The 22515-nt window shown below is 50.5% G+C and overlaps 1 protein-coding gene across 3 annotated transcripts in view; it reads left to right on the forward strand.

Moving 5' to 3' along the window:
- Positions 1 to 7180: 7180 nt before the first annotated feature.
- PPM1B (protein phosphatase, Mg2+/Mn2+ dependent 1B) overlaps positions 7181 to 22515 on the forward strand; it is a 146265-nt gene continuing 130930 nt past the window's right edge. The window contains exon 1 of one of the 3 annotated variants that reach the window (XM_030195800.1): positions 7181 to 7266. The gene's annotated coding sequence lies outside the window, so the exon portion shown is untranslated. Of the gene's footprint in view, positions 7267 to 7481; positions 7729 to 22515 lie in introns of those variants that run through there. The other 2 variants (XM_030195799.1, XM_030195801.1) reach the window with 2 other exon arrangements.

The raw sequence follows: 22515 nt of genomic DNA on the forward strand, positions 1-22515 counted from the left end.
TTTAGTGGGTGTAGTGCACTTCAGGCAGGCGGACCCAGGCCTATCCCCCTCCCTACCTGTTACATTTGTGGAGGAAAGAGCGAGCCCTCCAAAACCCACCACAAATCCACTGTACCCACATCTAGGTGCCCCCCCCCCTTCATCCATAAGGGCTATGGTAGTGGTGTACAGTTGTGGGTAGTGGGTTTTAGGGGGGGGTTGGGGGGCTCAGCACACAAGGTAAGGGAGCTATGCTCCTGGGAGCATTTTATGAAGTCCACTGCAGTGCCCCCTAGGGTGCCCAGTTGGTTTCCTGGCATGTCAGGGGGACCAGTGCACTACAAATGCTGGCTCCTCCCGTGACCAAATGGCTTGCATTTGGTCATTTTTGACATGGACGTCTTTGGTTTTGAAAATCGCCGAAAATCAGAAATGTCCATGTCTAGAGACATCCAAATCTAGGGACGGTAAAATTTAAGGATTTGGATGTCCCTGACAGTATTTTCTAAATGAAAAATGGACGTCCATCTTGTTTCGATAATATGGGTTTCCCCACCCCTCCATCGGGACGTTTTGCGAGGATGTCCTCAACAAAACTTGGGCGTCCCTTCTGATTATGCCCCTCATGGACTCCCAGTGTACATAGAGATGCTGAAACTACCGCTAGATATTTGGTAAATACCCTGGGAGCTGATGCAAGGCCAAAACACGTGATACTGGAAATGCTATGTGCCCAGACAAAATTGGGATGTGTGTGTAAGCATTCTTCAAGTCCAGAGAGCATAGCCAATCATTTTCCTGAATCATGTGGAGAAGGGTGCCCAGGGAAACCATTCTGAACTTATCTTTGACCAGGAATTTGTTCAGGGCCCTTAGGTCTAAGATGGGACGCATCCCCCCTGTCTTCTTTTGCATAAGGAAGTACCTGGAATAGAAACCCCACCCTTCCTTTCCTGGTGGAACGGGCTCGACTGTATGGGCCTTTAGAAGAGCTGAGAGTTCCTCTGCAAGTACTTGCTCGTGCTGAGAGCTGAAGTAATGAGTCTTTGTCACTAACGCAGGGTGGAACCAAGACAGACTATTTGAAGAACCCACCGGTTGGAGATTACACGGGGCAACATTTTGTGGAAAAACCTCAGTCTCCCCCTGATCGACAAATCATCCAGAACAGTCACTGTTACTTTGGCTATGCTCTGCTGCAGCCAGTCAAAAGCTCACCCCTTGCTTCGACTGGGGAGTTGCTGGGGCCTTAGATGCACACTGTTGATGTGAACGAACACACTGGAATTGAGCCTGTGGAGGCGGGCGAGAGGAGACGGTGTACGTACGTCTCTGTGAATAGTAGACACCCCTCCTCGACTTCTCAAAAGACCTCCTAGAGGAGGAGACAGATGCAGAAGGTGTCCGGCGGGAGAGAGAATGTTTCTTGATTTGGACAGCAACCTCCTCCTCCTTCTCTCCAAAAAGGGTATATCCCTGGCACATGGCATCCACCAACCTCTGCTGAACTGTTGGCTCCAAGTCAGAGACACGCAGCCATGATAGTCTGCGCATCGCTATACTCTGGGCATTGATCCTGGAAGCCACATCAAAAGTGTCATAGGTGCTCCTGGCCAAGAACTGATACAACACTTTCTGCTGCTTGGCCAACTGGCGAGGCAATTCAGTGTGCTCCAGAGGGAGAGTGACTGCCAAATCTAGCAGCTTGCACACCGAGTTCCACAAGTACATGCTCATGAAGAGATGAAAAGATTGAATAAAGGGAGATGAACATAGGGGCCTGAAACATCTTTCACCCAAAAGAGTCCAAGGCTCTAGCTTCCCTGCTCAGGTGCACCGAAGCATAATCTCTAGAATTCTTGGCCCTTTTGAGGGTGGATTCAAACTCCAGGGAATGAGGCAGCTGAGGCTTATCAAACCCAGGGGTACTCTGAATCTGGTGTCAATTTTCTTGGGAAGTACTGGGACAGACAGAGGAGACTCCCAATTCTGCACGACATTCATGTAAGACCTCGTGAAGTGGGACTGCCACAGCCTCTCTAGGAAGAGACTCGTGATCCAGGACCTTGAGCATCTTGGCCCTGGGCTTGTCCTCCACCCCCAAAGGAAATGGAATGGCAGCTGAGATTTCCTTAACAAAAGAGGGAAAGGAAAGGCTTTCTGGAGGAGACTTTCTCCTTTCCTTGGAGAGGAGGAATCAGATGGTATCCCATAAGACTCCTCCTCTGAGAAGTACTGAGGGTCATCATCTGACTCCCAAGAGTGCTTCCCATCAGTATCAGTCAAAATCTCCTGTGGAGAAGGCTGAGACCGAACCTGTCTTGACCTAGAGGAGCCATGTCCCTGAGAGGGGCATTGAGGAGTTGACTCCCGCATTGACTCCGGCGAAGCTTCCTCCACCAACATCGAGGGAGTGCCTCTTTGGGCAGAAGTTGACTCCAGGGCCACACGACACCAGCGTCAGAATCCACAGCACAGGCTGAGGGTCAAGCAGGATTGCAATGGGAGGCATGGCAGGCACAGGCAACCACGACGCTGATGCACTCGAATGAAGCCAACCACCAGTTCAGGGAACAAGGCCTAGATGCACTCATCGAGGGCCAACACCGGGAAAGGCTGGGGCTCTGGCTTAGAGACAGACTTCAGAACTGCTGGGGATTGAGACGGGAGGCTGGTCCTGGCTGCAGGGAAACCGTTGCACCAGCACCTCTTGTATGGAGGGGGAGTGGTCCTCCTGGTGTCAACGTTTCTTGGGTACCGACTCCCTCAGCGCCCTGGAGCTCTTGGCATTGTGTGTCAAGGGAGATTGATGCCGATGCTTCTTGGCCTTCACCCGATGCCGGTCATCCAGGCTCCTCGGTGCCGACAAGGAAGACATCAAATCCTCCCATCGCCTCGGGGTCGGGTCTGACAAAGGTCAGTCCCAAGGGCTCAGTACAGCAGTTGGCACCAAGGCAGATGGAGACCCACTCAATGCACAACTGCTCCCAGTGTCTACAGGTCTAGCAGCCATACAGACTGATGCTCCCGATGCTGTTGCAACACCCGAAGCTGATGCCGATGCTGCTGTCGAGGATTCGAACTGAGCTCAAAAAATCTTTTCTTGAGCCTCTCTGGCCAACTATGGGCCAGATGCACTAAACTTAACGAGCAATTAACGAGCCATTAACGAGCAAGTAGTAAATCCCGGCATGCACTAAAGGCCATTTTCCGACGATGGTAGCAGCTAACAAAAACGGAATGCAGATGAGCAAATTGTGTAGAAACCCCATTGTAATGAGATGCACTAACCTTTTCCGATTGCCTTAACGCTGGAAAATCTAACAAGAGGTCTGTACTTGTTGTTGGGGCTGCGCAGGATTGAAATGTTACAAAAAAAAAATGGGGGAAAAAAGTGCTCGACCTGGAAGTCTCACAGCATGTTTAGCTCAGCCCCCCCCCCCCGAGGTCGTCCTTTACTATATATATAAAAAAAAAGATGAGCTGTGCCTATGGACATCCTTTATGGACGTCCTTCATCCCCCCCCCCCCGAGATCGCCGCCACTCAAGATCGCCACCCATCCCCCTCCCCCCGAGATCGCCGCCGCTTGAGATTGCCGCCCATCCCCCTCCCCCTGCATTGAAATGACAGCTTCCCGCAGCCCCGGCCTCCCCGCCATCTGAGGCACCCCCTCATCTGACGTAAGACGAGGGCGGGCCAGGGAGGAAAGGAGGGAAATCCGAAGGGAGGCGATCAGCTATTGCCTGCTGCAGTGCCTTCACATGGAGGTGAGAGGCGCTGTGAGGGCACGGCCCGGTGGCAGACGGAGGGGGGCGGGTGGAGGGGGGAGCGGCGGCGGCGACAACCTCAAGGGGGGGCGGCAGGGGCGGTGCCTCAGGGGTGCCTCGGATGGCGGGGAGGCCGGGGCTGCGGGAAGCTGTCATTTCAATGCAGGGGGGAGTGGGGATGGATAGCGATCTCGAGCGGCGGCGATCTCGAGGGGGGATGGGCAGCGATCTTGGGGGGGGGGGGGTGAAGGACATCCATTAAGGATGTCCTTGGCATGTGCAGATCAGCCAGCATAATGCTTGGCTGCTCTGCACATGCTTGATAGGCCGACTGGCCGACTGTTTAACGATGGAATAGAGAATGCAAGTGAGCTACAACGAGCAGCTCATTTGCATTCCTTGATGCATGCCCGTTCCTTACTGATTCGCTAAGGGAATCGGTAAGGGAAGGGCTCTAACGATTGTTTAGTGCATCTAGCCCTGAGTCCTTTTCTTCATGTAAAGACACAGAACACAGTTGTAAGGGCTATGATCAAGCCCCAAACACTGAAGACACCAAGCATGGGTGTCTTTACCAGAGTTGGTCTTATTGCACTGGAGACAGCACTTAAAGCCACTGGGAACTTTCATGGACATGGAAGGAAAAACCTCCGTGTCAAAATCAAATGATTCGATGGTGCCGAAAAGGAGCAAAGCACCAGAGAAAAAACAAAGGGAGAACCTGACTGAAGTCAAGGCCTAAATGCAGCCTGAAGACATGGAAAAGGAAAGGAAACTTAAAAGTGGGCAAAAGTAACTAAAAAAATATGGAAAGGGAAAAAGGAAAATCTGAACATAGGAACAAAAAAAAAAAACATGGGGGGAAAAAACACCAAAAAGAACTGAACAGCTCTTTCTGAACCGGGCCTGTGAGGAGCAGAGAAAAATGGTATGCACTCCCCACCACGGTAAAAAAAGATCTGCAGGTACCTGTAGGGTATGTTATATACAAGAGGTAGTTAGCTGACAGAACACTACTAAATAGCAATATCCTGGACTCGTGTCTAGGCGAGCGTACCTCTTTATCCGAATGATAAGCTAGCTGTGCTGGAAAATGGAACAATGCCACAGAAGCAGAGGTGTATCTGGCCTCCAGCGGTAGGGGGGGCCAGAGCCAGAGGGAGGGGGCACATTTTACCCCCCCCCCCGCCGCCACCGACCCCCCCACCGCCATTACCGGACCCCCCCACTGCCACCAACGACTCTCTCCACCCCCCTCCCCCGCTGCCGTTTCTTACTTTTGCGCCGAGGTCCACTTCCTCCTGGGCCTTTAAAAATATTTCTTCAGCTGGCGGGGGACCCAACCCCCCGCCAGCCAACCCGAGGTGATGTCTTTCAAGTTCTTCGTCTGCTGTGGCCGCCGTGGCCGCCGTGCTGGAGTTGAGCGGCTGAATCCAGTTCGGAGTCTGACGTCGCACGACGTCAGACTCCAAACTGGATTCAGCCGCTCAACTCCGCACGTCGGCCACGGCGGACGAAGAACTTGAATACGTCACCTCGGGTTGGCTGGCAGGGGTTGGGGTCCCCCGCCAGCTGAACAAATATTTTTAAAGGCGCAGGAGGAAGCGGACCTCGGCGCAAAGAAAGGGCAGCGGGGGAGGGCTGGCGGCGGGAAGGGGGTGGAGAGAGTCGTTGGTGGCCTTTGTGGGGTGTTGCGTCAGTTGTAGGTAGAGTAGGTTTTGGGTGTGTGGTAGTATATATGGATTTATTTTTTAGGGTAGAGAAGTTTGTAGGGTGTTGGGGTAGTTTGGGGTATTTTTGGTGGGACAATTGGGAGTAGGTTTATGGAGTAGGGCAGTTTGTAGGAAGTAGTTTTAGAGGGTGGGGAAGTTTAGAGGTAGTGTGTCAGTTGCAGGGGATATTTTTTTGGGTGTGGAAGCAGTATGAGGGGATGGTATGTCAGTCTGGGGGTAGTTGTAGGGGACAGTTTGGGGGATATGGCATTTTGCAGTATGGTGGAGCAATTGCAAATCTGGAATTCCTTTTCCAATAGAAATGCATTTGGGCCATTTGTTTTTTTTTTTTTTTTGGGGGGGGGGGGGGGTCATTTCTCTGGAACCCCTGGTCCAATTTGACCCAGTTTGTCTTTTTGCTGTTTTTCTCCACATGCCAAGTTTTATCCTATTCCAGTGGTGTGCTGGAGCAGGCTCTCACAGGCTCGCAAGAGCCGGTTGTTAAGTTCTTAAGAATTTTGGGAGCCGGTTGTTAAAGAAGGGCCCTCCATGGCTACTTTAACAACTGGTTCCCAAAATGTGGGCTTGGGCCCCTTGCTGAATTCTGTTTTACTTTGCTGGTGGGGATGCTGAGCCCTGTCATCCAAGTAAATAGACTGCTGCTGCTCCCCGTGCTTTGTTTCCAGCTCTGGGCAGCAGGCTGAGACTTCTCCAGCATGTGAGAGAAGTTCCAGCATGCTGCTCAGAGCAAGACGTTGGGAGTGGTGGCAGTTCATTTATTGGCTGCCAGCAAAGGTATGCCTAGTGTGCCTGCACGAAGGGAGGGAGGAGAGAGAGGCAAGTGTTGCTCCCTCCTCCCCCCCCCCCCCCGGCCACCCTTGGCCCTTTCAACTGCAGAGCTGGCTACGTCCGGAGAAAGAGCCTGTTGTTAAAAATTTACCAGCACACCCCTGTCCTATTCCATGAATTATTTTCCGCTACAGAAGCTAGAACTTCTTAATTGGATTTTGTGTGTGTTTGTTGGGATGGTGGGGGGCAGCAGATTACATTTCTGGAACTCCCAGTCATGTTTGGCCCATTTTCAAACTTGTGTCTTTTTTAACCTGTTTTTACCTCATGTTAGACTTCATCCCATTCTAATAAATGTTCAGAGAGTTATTTTTCTCCCAGACAGAAGGACAGACAGACAAATATTCTTGACTCCCTTTTGTATAATTCTTTCCAACTTCTGTTGGGTTGGAAAGAATAAAATATAAGGTGGGGTTTCAGCTTCCAGAATGTAAACCATAGTTCCTTATTTCTGGCCTGAGGTAACCTCACAAACATAAGGAAATTAAATGACTCATGTTTACTAAACTGCATTGTGTGCTGCGCAAATGGAAACACAAAAATACAAAACGGAGCCTGTGCTATCTAGTTCAACACATGTAACCTCCTCCGAATTCTGTGACGGACAGGTTAAACTAGTGTTTTGGTTCATGGCTGACGTCATTAACCCTGCTGATTGGTCAGTGATGATTTCATTTTTTGTTACATACGGGCATTTACTGATCTCCTCCTCAGCCCTCCACCCTCCACTTCTTTCTCATTGACGAAAACAAATGGACATTCCACATCTCGTCCTTCTCAGCCGTGCTTTCACCCATTAGTTCCAAGGAAGATCAATCAACTTCATCAACCAATCACGTTAGAGAAGAGGTTTAGACTAGCCCCACTTATACCCGCCTATTCAAGTTCGGTCGCGTTTCAAAACTTCAACAATACTCCGATTCTACTCTTTGGCCGGTCTTTTTTTGCTTCATTTCGGTAAGACGCGTAAAGTAAAATAAACAATGTAAGCTCGGAGACTGTAATGATCGCATACCTAATAAACTAAACCATAGAAGTAACTTACCTCTGTGTGTTTAGGAAGTAAATAACTGCATTGGAGTGAGCGATGAGGACGGCCACAGTATCCATGAGCTCAGGAATCCCAAAATACGTGCTCGTCTATTCGAAAGCTTTACGGGGCACGGACCCGATATCTTTTTAACGGCATTTTCCCTGACAGCTCCCAGAGCCAATCGCTTCGCCCCTGTTTGGCAGCTGCCTGACCAATCGGAGGCGTAGGAAGGTGGCTCGCGCTCTCCCCCTCCCTCCTCTCGCCGTTCCGTTTTCACCACCACCAGCAGTTGCTGCTAGAAGTTAAACGGACGGCGGATATAGGCCGTTCCATGGCGTGGACATGGTCGTTTAGCGTGAAAGCCGAATGAGAGAAAAGTTTCTTTGGTAAGAGGGGGAAACCTTTTCTTTCTTGTTGTTTTAATGAAATGAAATAGGTTGGGGGAAGGCAGCAGGTCAGCGGCCCGTGTTTGCTGGTGAAGTAGATGGAAGCGGTGCGGGGGCTTTACTGAAGGAGGAGGAGAAGGCGCGTTGCCCCCCCTATTAGGCCTCGTCATGGTTAGCGAGGAGAGTTGTAGTAGCTCACTTTCCAGTGCTTAGGAGCAGGGGGGTCTCGGGTTAAGGCTGGAGTAGTAGTAGTTCGGGTTAAGCAGTGTAGCCGCGGGCAGCAGTCCGGGGTGGGGAGGCCGCGTTAGGAGCTGATGGGAGAGTAGATTAAACGTAGCTCTGGGCCTTGTGTTGGAGCTAAATGGCGATGTGAGAGCGTTTGTCTTAACCGTTCTGGTTACTTTAGGGTCTGTTGGTGAGATTCGTTGTGGCCTGTGTTTGTAAATGTTGAAGCAGGTGCTCGGGTTTATTTTCCTTTCGTGTTTAAAGACCCTTCCGTGATATATGGTGGTTGTGTAGATATGTCTGGGTGTAAAAGCAGCTTTTATTCTATCTAGCCTTCTTTTGTATGGGTGTGTGTAAATATTCACCGATTATGACCTTACAAAGGTTGTTCAGTAGAAGATTTCTGCTAGTAAACTTTTATTGGTTTCTATATCTAAAATGATACATGGGATTTAAGTCTTATTATCTGTAGAGTAATGGGAGGCGATACTCTTCCTAGGCTGATTTTCAATTAGTACATCTTAGGCTTTTTTGGGGAGGATGTGATTTAAAATATTTTAGGTTACCGTTATATTTGTTTATCTTATGACGTGAAACCAGCAGTCTTATCACATTTGTTCTTAATTCAGATCTAGACTTTTTTTTTTCAAGTAAGTTCGTTTTCCTAAACGAAAAAATCCCTGTTTGATCATTGAAAGGGAGGTTAAATAAATTATTTGAAATGAAGTGTCTAATAGGACTCCCGTGCTTTCATGAAGGGAAGCTACAGTTTTTTTTGTAGTTCTTTGAAATAATCTATTGCAGTATTGGGAGGAGAGGAGGATAATTACTTGTCCAAGAAGGGAGTTTTTTGCCTCGGGTCAATGTTTACACTGTCTGAAGGGAGATTAGTGATGATGGGAAGGTCAGTTGGAGGCCTAACAAAACCGCCCAGTTTAATCCCTCAGTCGTAGGCTAGGACTTTGCTATTTCAGAGCAGTTAGAAAATCCATCCATCCTGAACGAACTTGACACGAATCTACTGCCAAATGTGTATCATTTTCCCTTTGCTGGATTGACCTCATTGTAGAAGTCTCCAATGCGATAGCACAGTTTTGTTGATGTTATATTAAGCAACATATATTTAGATGTAGACTTTCTTTTCAACAAATAAGTAATGTGTTAAACTTTTTTGAGAGCTTGAGATTATAATAGTGACCATGTAAGGAGTCCGAAAAGGCTCTTATTTAAACAAATACAAGACCTGGGTATTTAAAAAAAAAAAAAAAAAAAAAAAGGGCCATCAACAGTGGTAAACACCAGCTGTGTTTTCCTGCAGGCCGTTAAATGTTCAATCATATGCCTTGTTTTTGAAGCCCAACAAAATACTTTTTTTTCCAGGTGCATTGTGCTCACAACTTATTAGTGTGGATTTATGTTTTGGGATGATCTTGCACACACCCGCACAGGCTTAAAGGACTTCCTGCAATTCAAAATGTCAGATTCTTGAACAGACCTCAACCTGCCATCGTTTTGGCACATCCTTCTTCAGGGGTAGTTCGGCTCTGTTTCTGGAAAACAAAAATAAATGCCATTTGTTCATAGTAGTACATCTGTGGAAATAGCTTGTGGCAAAGTCTGCATTACCACCTGCATTGTAATACAAATTGCTGCTGCAGGCCAGCTTGCCCCATTCCCTGTGTGCACTGCAAATTGATAAACTGATATTTTACCCTGTTCTTTCAAATAATTAAGGAGAGGCCACTTGATATTCAGATCTAAAACCCATGAGTCTGTATTGTTTAAAAAAAAATCCACTGCTGTTAACATTTAAGAAACATATTTTCAATATCATTATTGTGGGCAATGGATAAACACAGTCTGATGGTGAATTTTAAAAACTAGTGGATCTGTTTTAAACAGTGGGCCCCTCCAACTATCGCCCCGCCCCATCTCCCTCCTACCCTTCCTCTCCAAGATACTTGAATGTGCCCGTTCACAGCCGCTGCCTCGATTTTCTCTCCTCTCATGCCATCCTCGATCCGCTTCAATCTGGTTTTCGCCCTCTACACTTGACAGAAACGGCATTCACCAAAGTCTGTAATGACCTGTTCCTTGCCAAATCCAAAGATCATTACTCCATACTCATCCTCCTCGACCTATCCGCCGCATTTGACACTGTCAATCACAATTTACTCCTTGCCACACTATCTTCATTTGGGTTCCAGGGCTCTGTCCTCTCCTGGTTCTCCTCTTATCTCTCCCACCGTACCTTCAGGGTACATTCTCATGGATCTTCCTCCACCCCCATCACGCTCTCTGGAGTTCTTCAGGGATCTGTCCATGGACCCCTTCTTTTTTCAATCTACACCTCTTCCCTGTGCTCGCTGATCTCATCTCATGGCTTCCAATATCATCTCTATGCCGACGAGACCCAGCTTTATCTCTTCACACCAGACATCACTGCGGAAACCCAGGCCAAAGTATCGGCCTGCTTATCTGACATTGCTGCCTGGATGTCCAACCACCACTGAAACTGAGCATGTCCAAGACAGAGCTTATTATCTTTCCACCCAAACCCACATCTCCTCTCCCCCCCACTCTATCCCAGTCGATGACATTCTCATCCTCCCCGTCTCATCTGCCCACAACCTCGGAGTCATCTTCGACTCCTCCCTCTCCTCCGCGCATATCCAGCAGATAGCCAAGACCTGTCGCTTCTTTCTCTACAACATCAGCAAAATTCGCCCTTTCCTCTCTGAGCACACCACCCGAACGCTCGTCCACTCTTTTATTACCTCTCGCCTTGACTACTGCAACCTACTCCTTACTGGCCTCCCACTTAGCCACCTATCCCCCCTTCAAATCGATCAGAACTCTGCTGCACGTCTTATCTTCCGCCTGGACCGATATGCTGATATCACCCCTCTCCTCAAGTCACTTCACTGGCTTCCAATCAGATACCGCATACAGTTCAAGCTTCTCCTACTAACCTACAAATGCACTAAATCTGCAGCCCCCCACTACCTCTCTACCCTTATCTCCCCCTACGCTCCTACCCGAAACCTCCGCTCACAGGACAAATCCCTCCTCTCTGCTCCCTTCTCCACCATCGCCAACTCCAGGCTCCACCCTTTCTGCCTTGCCTCTCCCTATGCTTGGAACAAACTCCCTGAGCCCATACGCAGAGCCCCCTCCCTGCCCATCTTCAAATCCTTACTCAAAGCCCATCTCTTCAATGTCACCTTCGGCACCTAATCAGTTTACCTCTATCCAGGAAATCTAGACTGCCCCAATTGACTGTCTGCACATGTTGTCCATTAGATTGTAAGCTCCTTTGAGCAGTGACTGTCCTTCTTTGTTAAACTGTACAGCGCTGCATAACCCTAGTAGCGCTTTAGAAATGTTTAGTAGTAGTATAGGTGCCTACATAGTTAGCATTGACCAATCTACTTCTGTGTTAAATCAGATTTGTTTGTCTTTCCTATTATAGGAGGGGGCTTAGACAAATAATAGCGTGAATGACTTTGGACATAGTACAGGTGAAGAAAAAAAAAATCAGTGTATTGGCTTCTGATTAGGTAAAAAGAGTTACAACTTTTAGACAGATGGTAAAGTGTAAACATGGGATAAAACCTGATGTGGTATCTGGGTAATATGAGTGAACGATATTTAATGTAAATTGTGAACTCTTCTGTAGATGGACGTCGAAGTTCGTGAAAAAGAACATGTGGTTGTAGTAACACATTCTATTTGACACTATTTTCGTAATGATAATTTTATTAAGGCAACACAGGTGGCTTTAGAAAATAGGATTCCAGAGCCACCTACACTATTATGCAGTGCCAGTGTACACACAAACCTGCTCCAAAATTGGTGTACATGCATAGGGCACCCATTTACGTTACAATCCCTCCTCCACTCTGCCCAAACTTATGCCTATATACAGATCAAAGTCATGTTTTCTTTTTCTTGGTGCATGCTTTCCATGTGCAACTTTATGGGGACACACACAAGCACCTTTTTTACATATAAAGCAAGCCCTATATGTAGAAAAAGGTTTATAAAATTATCCCCCTTAAAGCTTTATTCAGCTTGGCCTATGATGGATCAAACTAAGGAAAGGCAAATAACAGAAACTCATGAAAACTAGGTCTTGATCTTCTTGACCAGGTTTATGGCGTATTTCACTTTTGGACCAATCAAGTTACTTTTTAGTTTTGGTGAGTGTGTGGGTTTTTTTGTTTTTGTTTTTTTACTATGGATGGGTACTTCAGTATAAGAATTGATGGTGGTATGAAAGGGTATTTCTTAGGGAGGGGGATGAGCATCTTAATATAAATATGAGCGGCCAGTCATAATAAAACAGGATAATGTCAAAATTACTAATATGCTTGTTTGTATGCTCTCTAAAGTATATGAAAGAACATTTATTTCTCCGAGGACAAGCAGGCTGCTTGTTCTCACTGATGGGTGACGTCCATGGCAGCCCCTCCAATCGGAATCTTCACTAGCAAAAGCCTTTGCTAGCCCTCGCGCGCCGATGCGCATGCGCGGCCGTCTTCCCGCCCGAAACCGGCTCGTGCTGGCCAGTCTTTTGTCCGCGCTCGGTACGGTCGTGTTACGCCGTTCGCGCCCCTTAAGTTGACCTCGCGCGTCTCTTTTGACTTTTCGCAAAAAAAAAAAAAAAGATTTCAGAAGACCTTTTCGGTCTTTTTCCCTTTCCTCTATTTCCAGTTTTTGCCCCGGTAAGTTTCTTTTCGTCTTCGGGGTAGGCCCTTTTGAGGCCTCGGGTCGAATTTTTTTCTCCCCCTCTTTTTGGTGCCTTACGCAATCACGAGTTTGATCTCGCCGGCGTGATTTTTTTCCGCCATGTCATCGAAGTCTCCCAGCGGCTTCAAGAAGTGCACCCAGTGCGCCCGGGTAATCTCGCTCACTGACAGGCACGCGTCGTGTCTTCAGTGTCTGGGGGCTGGGCACCGCCCGCAGGCCTGTAGTCTGTGCGCCCTTTTACAAAAGCGGACTCAGGTAGCGAGATTGGCCCAGTGGAACGTTTTGTTCTCGGGCTCTTCGTCGGCATCGGCACCGGGAGTATCGAGTGCATCGACGTCGACAGCGTCTAGACCTCCGTCCTCGGCCGCGAGTGCATCGAGGCATTGGGGCTGAGACATCGGAAGGCTGCGTCGGCGGTACCGAGACCTCCACTTCTGCTGATGTTGGACGGTGGTGCTTCGACTGGAGTGCAGGTGAGGGCTGTCCATTCCCCTGCTGGTGGCGGTGAGCCTTCGGGTGGGTCTCCCCCTACCCTGAGGGCTCCTGCGGTACAGCCCCCCCCCCCCCCCCCCCCCCGAGACCGACCTTCTTCGGCCTCGGCCCCGAGGAAGCGACGGCTGGATTCTATGTCCTCCTCGTCGGTGCCGGGAAGCTCCGATGACATGCTTCGTTCCAAGAAGTCGAAGAAGCATCGACACCGGTCCCCTTCCCGTATCGGCACCGAGAGCTCTGGGTCGCCGAGGGAGTCAGCACCCAGTAGGCATCGGCACCGAGAGGACCGCTCACCCTCTGTTCAAGAGGTGTCGATGCGCTCCACTATGGACAGCCCGGAACAGCCTCCACGCCCGGAACAGACTCTGACATCGACACCTGCATCAGCTTCCACGTCTTTCTCCACAGTCGCTCTGCACGAGAGTCTCCGGGCCGTCCTCCCAGAGATCCTGGGAGAGCTGTTGCGCCACCGGTACCGTCGAGTGAGGCGCTGGCTGGCCCCTTGGCCGGGGTGAGGTCTCCGACATTGGTGCCGCTTGCGGTACCGACTGCGGTCGCCTCCCAGGAAGGCTTCCCGTCGACATCGGCGGAGGGAGCTTCGCCAGTGCGGGCGAGGGAGTCTACCTCTCGACGCTCCCACCGTGGCCGTGGTTCCACGGAGTCGAGCCGGGCGCGGCTTCAGACACAGGTCCGTGAACTTGTGTCTGATACCGATGGTGAGGCCTCGTGGGAGGAGGAGGAGGACATCAGATATTTCTCTGATGAGCAGTCTGATGGCCTACCTTCTGATCCCACTCCCTCCCCTGAAAGGCAGCTTTCTCCTCCCGAGAGTCTGTCTTTTGCGGCCTTTGTCCGGGAGATGTCTACGGCCATCCCCTTCCCGGTGGTTGTGGAGGACGAGCCCAGGGCTGAGATGTTTGAGCTCCTGGACTATCCTTCTCCACCTAAGGAAGCGTTCACAGTACCCATGCATCATGTCCTCAAAAAGACATTGCTGGCGAACTGGACCAAGCCATTAAGTAATCCCCACATTCCCAAGAAGATCGAGTCCCAGTACCGGATCCATGGGGACCCAGAGCTGATGCGCACTCAGTTGCCTCACGACTCTGGAGTTGTGGATTTGGCCCTAAAGAAGGCTAAGAGTTCTAGGGAGCATGCTTCGCGCCCCGGGCAAGGACTCTAGAACCTTAGACTCCTTGGGAGGAAGGCATACCATTCTTCTATGCTCGTGGCCAAAATACAGTCTTACCAGCTCTACACGAGCATACACATGCGGAACAATGTGCGGCAGTTGGCGGGCTTGGTGGACAAGCTCCCCCCTGAGCAAGCCAAGCCATTTCAGGAGGTGGTCAGGCAGCTGAAAGTGTGCAGAAAATTCTTGGCCAGAGGGGTGTATGACACCTTTGATGTTGCGTCCAGGGCCGCTGCTCAAGGTGTGGTGATGCGCAGACTCTCATGGCTGCGTGCTTCCGACCTGGAGAATAGGATACAGCAGCGGATTGCGGACTCGCTTTGCCGTGCGGATAATAATTTTTGAGAGAAAGTCGAACAGGTGGTAGAGCAGCTCCACCAGCGGGACACCGCTTTCGACAAGTTCTCCCGCCGGCAGCCTTCAGCTTCTACCTCTACAGGTAGACGATTTTTTGGGGGAAGGAAGACTGTTCCCTACTCTTCTGGTAAGCGTAGGTACAATCCTTCTTCTCGACAGCCTGCGGCCCAGGCTAAGCCCCAGCGCGCTCGCTCTCATCAGCAGCGTGCGCCTCAGCAAGGCCTCTCGGCTCCCTAGCAAAAGCAAGGGACGAGCTTTTGACTGGCTCCAGCAGAGCATAGCCGACATCCAAGTGTCAGTGCCGGGCGACCTGCCGGTCGGAGGGAGGTTGAAACTTTTTCACCAAAGGTGGCCTCTCATAACCTCCGATCAGTGGGTTCTCCAAATAGTCCGGCAAGGATACACCCTCAATTTGGCCTCAAAACCTCCAAATTGTCCACCGGGAGCTCAGTCTTACAGCTTCCAACACAAGCAGGTACTTGCAGAGGAACTCTCCGCCCTTCTCAGCGCCAATGCGGTCGAGCCCGTGCCATCCGGGCAAGAAGGGCTGGGATTCTATTCCAGGTACTTCCTTGTGGAAAAGAAAACAGGGGGGATGCGTCCCATCCTAGACCTAAGGGCCCTGAACAAATATCTGGTCAAAGAAAAGTTCAGGATGCTTTCCCTGGACACCCTTCTCCCCATGATTCAGGAAAACGATTGGCTATGCTCTCTGGACTTGAAGGACGCCTACACATACATCCCGATACTGCCAGCTCACAGACAGTATCTGCGATTTCAGTTGGGCACACGTCACTTCCAGTACTGTGTGCTACCCTTTGGGCTCGCCTCTGCGCCCGGAGTGTTCACGAAGTGCTTGGCTGTAGTAGCAGCGGCACTTCGCAGGCTGGGGGTACACGTGTTCCCATATCTCGACGATTGGCTGGTGAAGAACACATCCGAGGCAGGAGCTCTACAGTCAATGCAGAACACTATTCGCCTTCTGGAGCTACTGGGGTTTGTGATAAATTATCCAAAGTCCCATCTTCTCCCAGTGCAGAGACTAGAATTCATAGGAGCTCTGCTGGATTCTCGGACGGCTCGTGCCTATCTCCCAGAGGCGAGAGCCAACAACTTGTTGTCCCTCGTCTTGCAGGTGCGAACGTCCCAGCAGATCACAGCTCGGCAGATGTTGAGATTGCTGGGCCACATGGCCTCCACAGTTCATGTGACTCCCATGGCCCGCCTTCACATGAGATCTGCTCAATGGACCCTAGCTTCCCAGTGGTTTCAGGCTGCTGGGGATCTAGTAGACGTGATCCACCTGTCCACGAGTTTTCTCAAATCCCTGTATTGGTGGACGATTTGGTCCAATTTGACTCTGGGACGTCCTTTCCAAATTCCTCAGCCAGAAAAAGTGCTGACTACGGATGCGTCTCTCCTGGGGTGGGGAGCTCATGTCGATGGGCTTCACACCCAAGGAAGCTGGTCCCTCCAGGAACGCGATCTGCAGATCAATCTTCTGGAGTTGCGAGCGGTCTGGAACGCTCTGAAGGCTTTCAGAGATCGGCTGTCCCACCAAATTATCCAAATTCAGACAGACAACCAGGTTGCCATGTATTACATCAACAAGCACCGGATCTCGCCCCCTGTGTCAGGAAGCCGTCAGCATGTGGCTCTGGGCTCGCCGTCGCGGCATGGTGCTCCAAGCCACATACCTGGCAGGCGTAAACAACAGTCTGGCCGACAGGTTGAGCAGGGTCATGCAACCTCACGAGTGGTCGCTCAACTCCCGAGTGGTGCGGGTAGATCTCTTCGCATCTCGAGCCAACCACAAGGTCCCTCAGTTCTGTTCCAGGCTTCAGGCCCACGGCAGACTGGCATCGGATGCCTTCCTCCTGGACTGGGGGGAAGGTCTACTGTATGCTTGTCCTCCCCTACCTCTGGTCAGGAAGACTTTGTTGAAACTCAAGCAAGACCGAGGCACGATGATCCTGATTGCTCCCTTTTAGCCGCGTCAGATCTGGTTCCCTCTTCTTCTGGAGTTATCCTCCGAAGAACCGTGGAGATTGGAGTGTTTTCCGACCCTCATCACCCAGAACGAAGGGGCGCTTCTGCATCCCAGCCTCCGGTCCCTGGCTCTCACGGCCTGGATGTTGAGAGCGTAGACTTTGCCTCTTTGGGTCTGTCAGAGGGTGTCTCCCGTATCTTGCTTGCGTCCAGGAAAGATTCCACTAAGAGGAGTTACTTCTTTCTATGGAGGAGGTTTGCCGTCTGGTGTGACAGCAAAGCCCTAGATCCTCGCTCTTGTCCTACACAGACCCTGCTTGAATACCTTCTGCACTTGTCTGAGTCTGGTCTCAAGACCAACTCTGTAAGGGTTCACCTTAGTGCAATCAGTGCATACCATTACCATGTGGAAGGTAAGCCGATCTCAGGACAGCCTTTAGTTGTTCGCTTCATGAGAGGTTTGCTTTTGTCAAAGCCCCCTGTCAAACCTCCTACAGTGTCATGGGATCTCAATGTCGTTCTCACCCAGCTGATGAAACCTCCTTTTGAGCCACTGAACTCCTGCCATCTGAAGTACTTGACCTGGAAGGTCATTTTCTTGGTGGCAGTTACTTCAGCTCGTAGAGTCAGTGAGCTTCAGGTCCTGGTAGCCCAGGCCCCTTACACCAAATTTCATCATAACAGAGTAGTCCTCCGCACTCACCCTAAGTTCTTGCCAAAGGTTGTGTCGGAGTTCCATCTGAACCAGTCAATTGTCTTGCCAACATTCTTTCCCCGTCCTCATTCCTGCCCTGCTGAACGTCAGCTGCACACATTGGACTGCAAGAGAGCATTGGCCTTCTATCTGGAGCGGACACAGCCCAACAGACAGTCCGCCCAATTGTTTGTTTCTTTTGATCCCAACAGGAGGGGAGTGGCTGTGGGGAAATGCACCATATCCAATTGGCTAGCAGATTGCATTTCCTTCACTTACGCCCAGGCTGGGCTGGCTCTTGAGGGTCATGCCACGGCTCATAATGTTAGAGCCATGGCAGCGTCGGTAGCCCACTTGAAGTCAGCCACTATTGAAGAGATTTGCAAAGCTGCGACATGGTCATCTGTCCACACATTCACATCTCATTACTGCCTGCAGCAGGATACCCGACGCGACAGTCGGTTCGGGCAGTCAGTGCTTCAGAATCTGTTCGGGGTTTACAATCCAACTCCACCCCCCTAGGCCCATATTTTGTTCTGTTCCAGGCTGCACTCTGTTAGTTGGATAAGTTGTTAGGTCAATCTCAGTTATGTCCTCGCCGTTGCGAGGCCCAATTGACCATGTTTCTTGTTTTGAGTGAGCCTGGGGGCTAGGGATACCCCATCAGTGAGAACAAGCAGCCTGCTTGTCCTCGGAGAAAGCGAATGCTACATACCTGTAGAAGGTATTCTCCGAGGACAGCAGGCTGATTGTTCTCACAAACCCGCCCACCTCCCTTTTTGGAGTTGTGTCTTCCCTTCTCTTTGTCTTGCTACATATGAGACTGGCTGGCACGAGCCGGTTTCGGGCGGGAAGACGGCCGCGCGAGGGCTAGCAAAGGCTTTTGCTAGTGAAGATTCCGATTGGAGGGGCTGCCGTGGACATCACCTATCAGTGAGAACAATCAGCCTGCTGTCCTCGGAGAATACCTTCTACAGGTATGTAGCATTCGCTTTATTTACCATGGCTTGATAGATATACTGCATAACACCAGTGAATGATTACACTGCAGTTTACTAAGTAAAATAATGGAGAATCCCATGAAATTAATCCTGGAGGGAAGAAGTATATGGAAGAACATGATTTGAAGAGGTTTTAATATAATGTTTCAAAACTGAAAATAGTTTTTTTCCTTAGCATCCCTCCGGATCGGCCCAGTGATTGATTGACTGACTGATGGGTTGTGCACACCTTCCAGCAGGTGGAGACTGAGACTTCTGACTCATGTGATCTAGCCAATAAGCGCCCCTGCCAGATAGAAGAATCCAGTATTCTCAGTCTCCAGCAGGTGGAAGGTGGTAAGCCCTGTCAGTCTCGCTTTCTTTCTATCTGTGTTAAAAAATAAAAAATCAAACAAAAACCTTGTATCTTTCTCTCTCTCTCTCCCTCTCTGTACATCTAGTGGAGGTTGAGGGAACCTTGCAGAGGTAGTGGTCCTTGGGGGCCTTGGGTTACCTCGGGGGTGTTACACATGGGTTGCCGGGTCCCTCCCCCCAGTCCTCCCTGCTTTTAGCTTTATTTATTTATTTATTTATTGCATTTGTATCCCACATTTTCCCACCTATTTGCAGGCTCAATGTGGCTTACAGAGGTCTGTTATGTTAATGCCATACCAGGCTGTCAGATACAATTATTGATGCAAAGTGATTAAGGATGGAAAGAAGTATTAATAAACTAGTTATAGGAAGATATTCGGATTAGAGTGGATTGGTGATGTGATATAGTTGAGCAATGGGGTCTCTTTGTAGGCCTTATTGAAGAGGTACATATTCAGGGATTTGCGAAAGTTGGATATTTCATCGATTGCCTTCAGGTTAGCTGGCTCACTGTGTGGGTTTTTCAGCTGCTCAAACTGTTCGAGGGAAGAGACTGCGTTTGGGAGAGACAGCTGCTTTATTTCTGTTAAAAAAAAAAAAAAAAGCAGCGCATAGGAGGCAGATCTTTTTCTTGGATGGCACAGCTCTTCTCTTTCCTGTTGCCCTGTGTTCCCCTGCCATCCTTTCCTTTACCTGTCGGCTCACGTCCCCAGTGCTTGCTCTCTGGACGTTTTGGTTGCGGGGGGCAGGAGAGTGGAGTGTGCTGCAGCGGTCTGACTGGCATGGCCAAGGAGCTCAGATGCTGCATGGTTTGTCAGCGCCGTGGCGTCGACAAGTATGGCCGCTGGAAGGTTAGTACCGCCATTGAGGGCATCGGACCCGGGGCTTTAGACGATGGTGGTGTTGCTTCCGGGGGCAGCCGATTCGGCTGCGGTTTCCATTTTGGTGGGAAGCGTCGCCATTTTGCCTTCTGCAGCTGAGCAGTCGGCCTCACTCCCCCCCCCGCCCGCAGGTTTTTGCTCGTGCGGCCTCTGTTTCTATGCCTGCCAGCTCTGGGGAGGGTTTCCTCCAGAGTTTGTCTTACAAATGTATAAGGCTTTTTTGTTACATTTTATTTTTGTTACATTTGTACCCCGCGCTTTCCCACTTATGGCAGGCTTAATGCGGCGGGCAATGGAGGGTTAAGTGACTTGCCCAGAGTCACAAGGAGCTGCCTGTGCCGGGAATCGAACTCAGTTCCTCAGGACCAAAGTCCACCACCCTAACCACTAGGCCACTCCTCCACTCAGCTGGCTCCTCCTTCTCCCCGCTTGGGCAGGGGTTGGCAGTGGCAGCTAAAAGGCCTAGAAGGTCCTGGAATCCGGCTGAGGATGGGGACTCGGACCCAGGAGGAGCAGGACTGGTCTCAGGAGGATTCTTTGAAGGACCTTGCTGATTCCCTGGTGGTTCCTAGTCTCTGGAGAGGACCCTTAAGTGCTTCGCATCTTTCACAAAGATAATCTTCAGGAGTTGATTTCCCTAGTGTCCTCCACCTTCCATTTTGAGGAGGAGGATGCCCCTCTCTCACAACCTCGCAAAGTGGATCTTCTATTGACGGGAGTCCGCAAGCCAGGGAAAACTTTTCCAATGCATCAGGATATCAGGGATGTCATTCAAGCTCAGTGGGATGCCCTAGATCCAGCCTTTTAAACCTGTTAAGTCTATGGTCTGCTGTTATCTGGTTCCAGAGGCTAAGTCCCTTTTGATGCCACCGGTGGTAGATGTGGTGGTTTCATCGGTTACGAAATGTAATACGGTGCCTGTGTTTGGAGGTACTGCCCTGAAGGACTTGCAGGACTGTCGGTTAGAGGCTGTGCTCAAGAGTAGTTTTGATCGTTCAGGCTGCCATTTGTGGCTCCCTAGTGGCTAGAGCTTGCTTTTGGTGGTCCGAAAAGGTGCTGGACAGGATGTCTGATGATTTGGCCGCGATTGACACTGATGTGGCTAAGCTAGAGATGGGGTCAGCCTTTTTAGCGGATGCCTTGTAAGATTTATTGCGAGCGTCTGCCAAGTCTGTGGCCTTGGGAGTGGCGGCCATCAGGTCTCTGTGGTTGAGAGGTTGGTAAGCAGACGCGACGTCTAAGTCTAATCTTAGCACGTTTCCTTTCAGAGGCTCCCTTTTATTTGGAGAGGATTTGGAAAAGTTGGTGCGTGGTCTGGGGGAATCTAAGGCCCAAGGCTCCCGGAAGACAGGCCTAAGTCTTCAGGTCCTGGTTCTTTTTCGTGCCGTGGTCGAGGGCGTGATTTTTGGCACTTCATACAGATTAGTTCTGGTCTGCCTCAACAGTCACATTTTTTCCAATGGACCCAGTCCTTTCGTGGCACCCATAGAGGAGGTAAGGACTCAGGAGCCTAGTTCCAGTCTCCCTCATGTTCTTCCCAATGATGGTGTTGGGGCCCAGCCTCTGGTTCCAGTGGGAGCTTGGTTAGCTCAGTTCTTTCAGAGGTGGGCCCACATCACCACCGACCAGTGGGTCTTAGAGGTTATTCGAGAAGGGTACACCTTAGAATTCACGCATCCTTTGGCGGATGCCTTTCTGGGGTCCCTAAGGTGGCCGTCAGGGGAACTCTGGACAGGCTTCCCAGCCTCCAGGCCATTTGTCCCATTCCTGCTGCGGAACTCCGTCAGGGCAGGTATTCCATTTTCTTTGGCATACTCGAGAAAGAAGGTTCTTTCGGTCCGACTCTGGACCTCAAGGCACTCGGGCCCTCAGAGTGTCCTCTTCGCATGGAAACTCTGTGGTCGGTAATTGTGGCGGTCAGGCCCGGAGAGTTTCTGACAGCTCTGGATTTGACAGAGGCCTATCTGCATATCCCGATCCGCCCGTTACATCAGTGTTTTCTATGCTTCGCGGTGCTGAGCCAGCATTTTCAGTTTTGGGTGTTACCTTTTGGTTTGGTGATGGCTCCCCACACCTTTACCAAAGTGATGGTGGTCGTGGCAGGGATCTCCGAAAAGAGGGAATTTTAGTCCATCCTTATCTGGACGATTGGCTCATTCGGGCCAGGTCTTTTCAGGAGACTCAGCAGGTCACAGTCAGGGTAGTTCAGTTCCTGCAGTCTCTTGGTTGGATCATCAGTTTTCAAAAGAGTCGCCTACAGCCCTCGCAGGCCTTGGATTATTTGGGGGTGCGGTTCGACACCCTCCAGGGGCGTGTGTTCCTGACGGAAGCTTGGATCTCCAAGTTGCAGGCCCTGGTTCAGCAGTTCCACTGGGCGGTTCGGCCTTCAGCGAAAGACTATCTCCAGATTCTGGGTTCCATGGCGGCGATGATAGAGGCTGTACACTGGGTCGTGGCTCACATGAGGTCGCTTCAAAGGTCCCTTCTCTGCAGGAGGTCCCCACAGAGCGATTCCCTTTGAAAGAGGCTTCCAGCTCGGGAGCAGACTAGCCTCCTTTGGTGGCTTCGGACTTCCCATCTCACCAGGGGAATGCCGCTGGATGCCCCACAATGGACAGTGGTTACGACGGATGCCAGTCTGAAGGGCTGGGGGGCCCATTGCCTGGGACAGGGTGCTCAAGGCCTCTGGGACCCAGAGGAGGCAAACAGCTCCATCAACCTCCTAGAGATGAGAGCAATACATCTGGCGCTGCAAGCCTTTCGGCCACTCCTAGAAGGCAGGTCAGTCCGCATCCTGTCTGACAATGCCACGGCGGTGGCCTATGTCAATTGCAAGGGGAGGGGGGGTAC

Source organism: Microcaecilia unicolor, chromosome 3, assembly GCF_901765095.1.
Source record: "Microcaecilia unicolor chromosome 3, aMicUni1.1, whole genome shotgun sequence".
Lineage (NCBI taxonomy): Eukaryota > Metazoa > Chordata > Amphibia > Gymnophiona > Siphonopidae > Microcaecilia > Microcaecilia unicolor.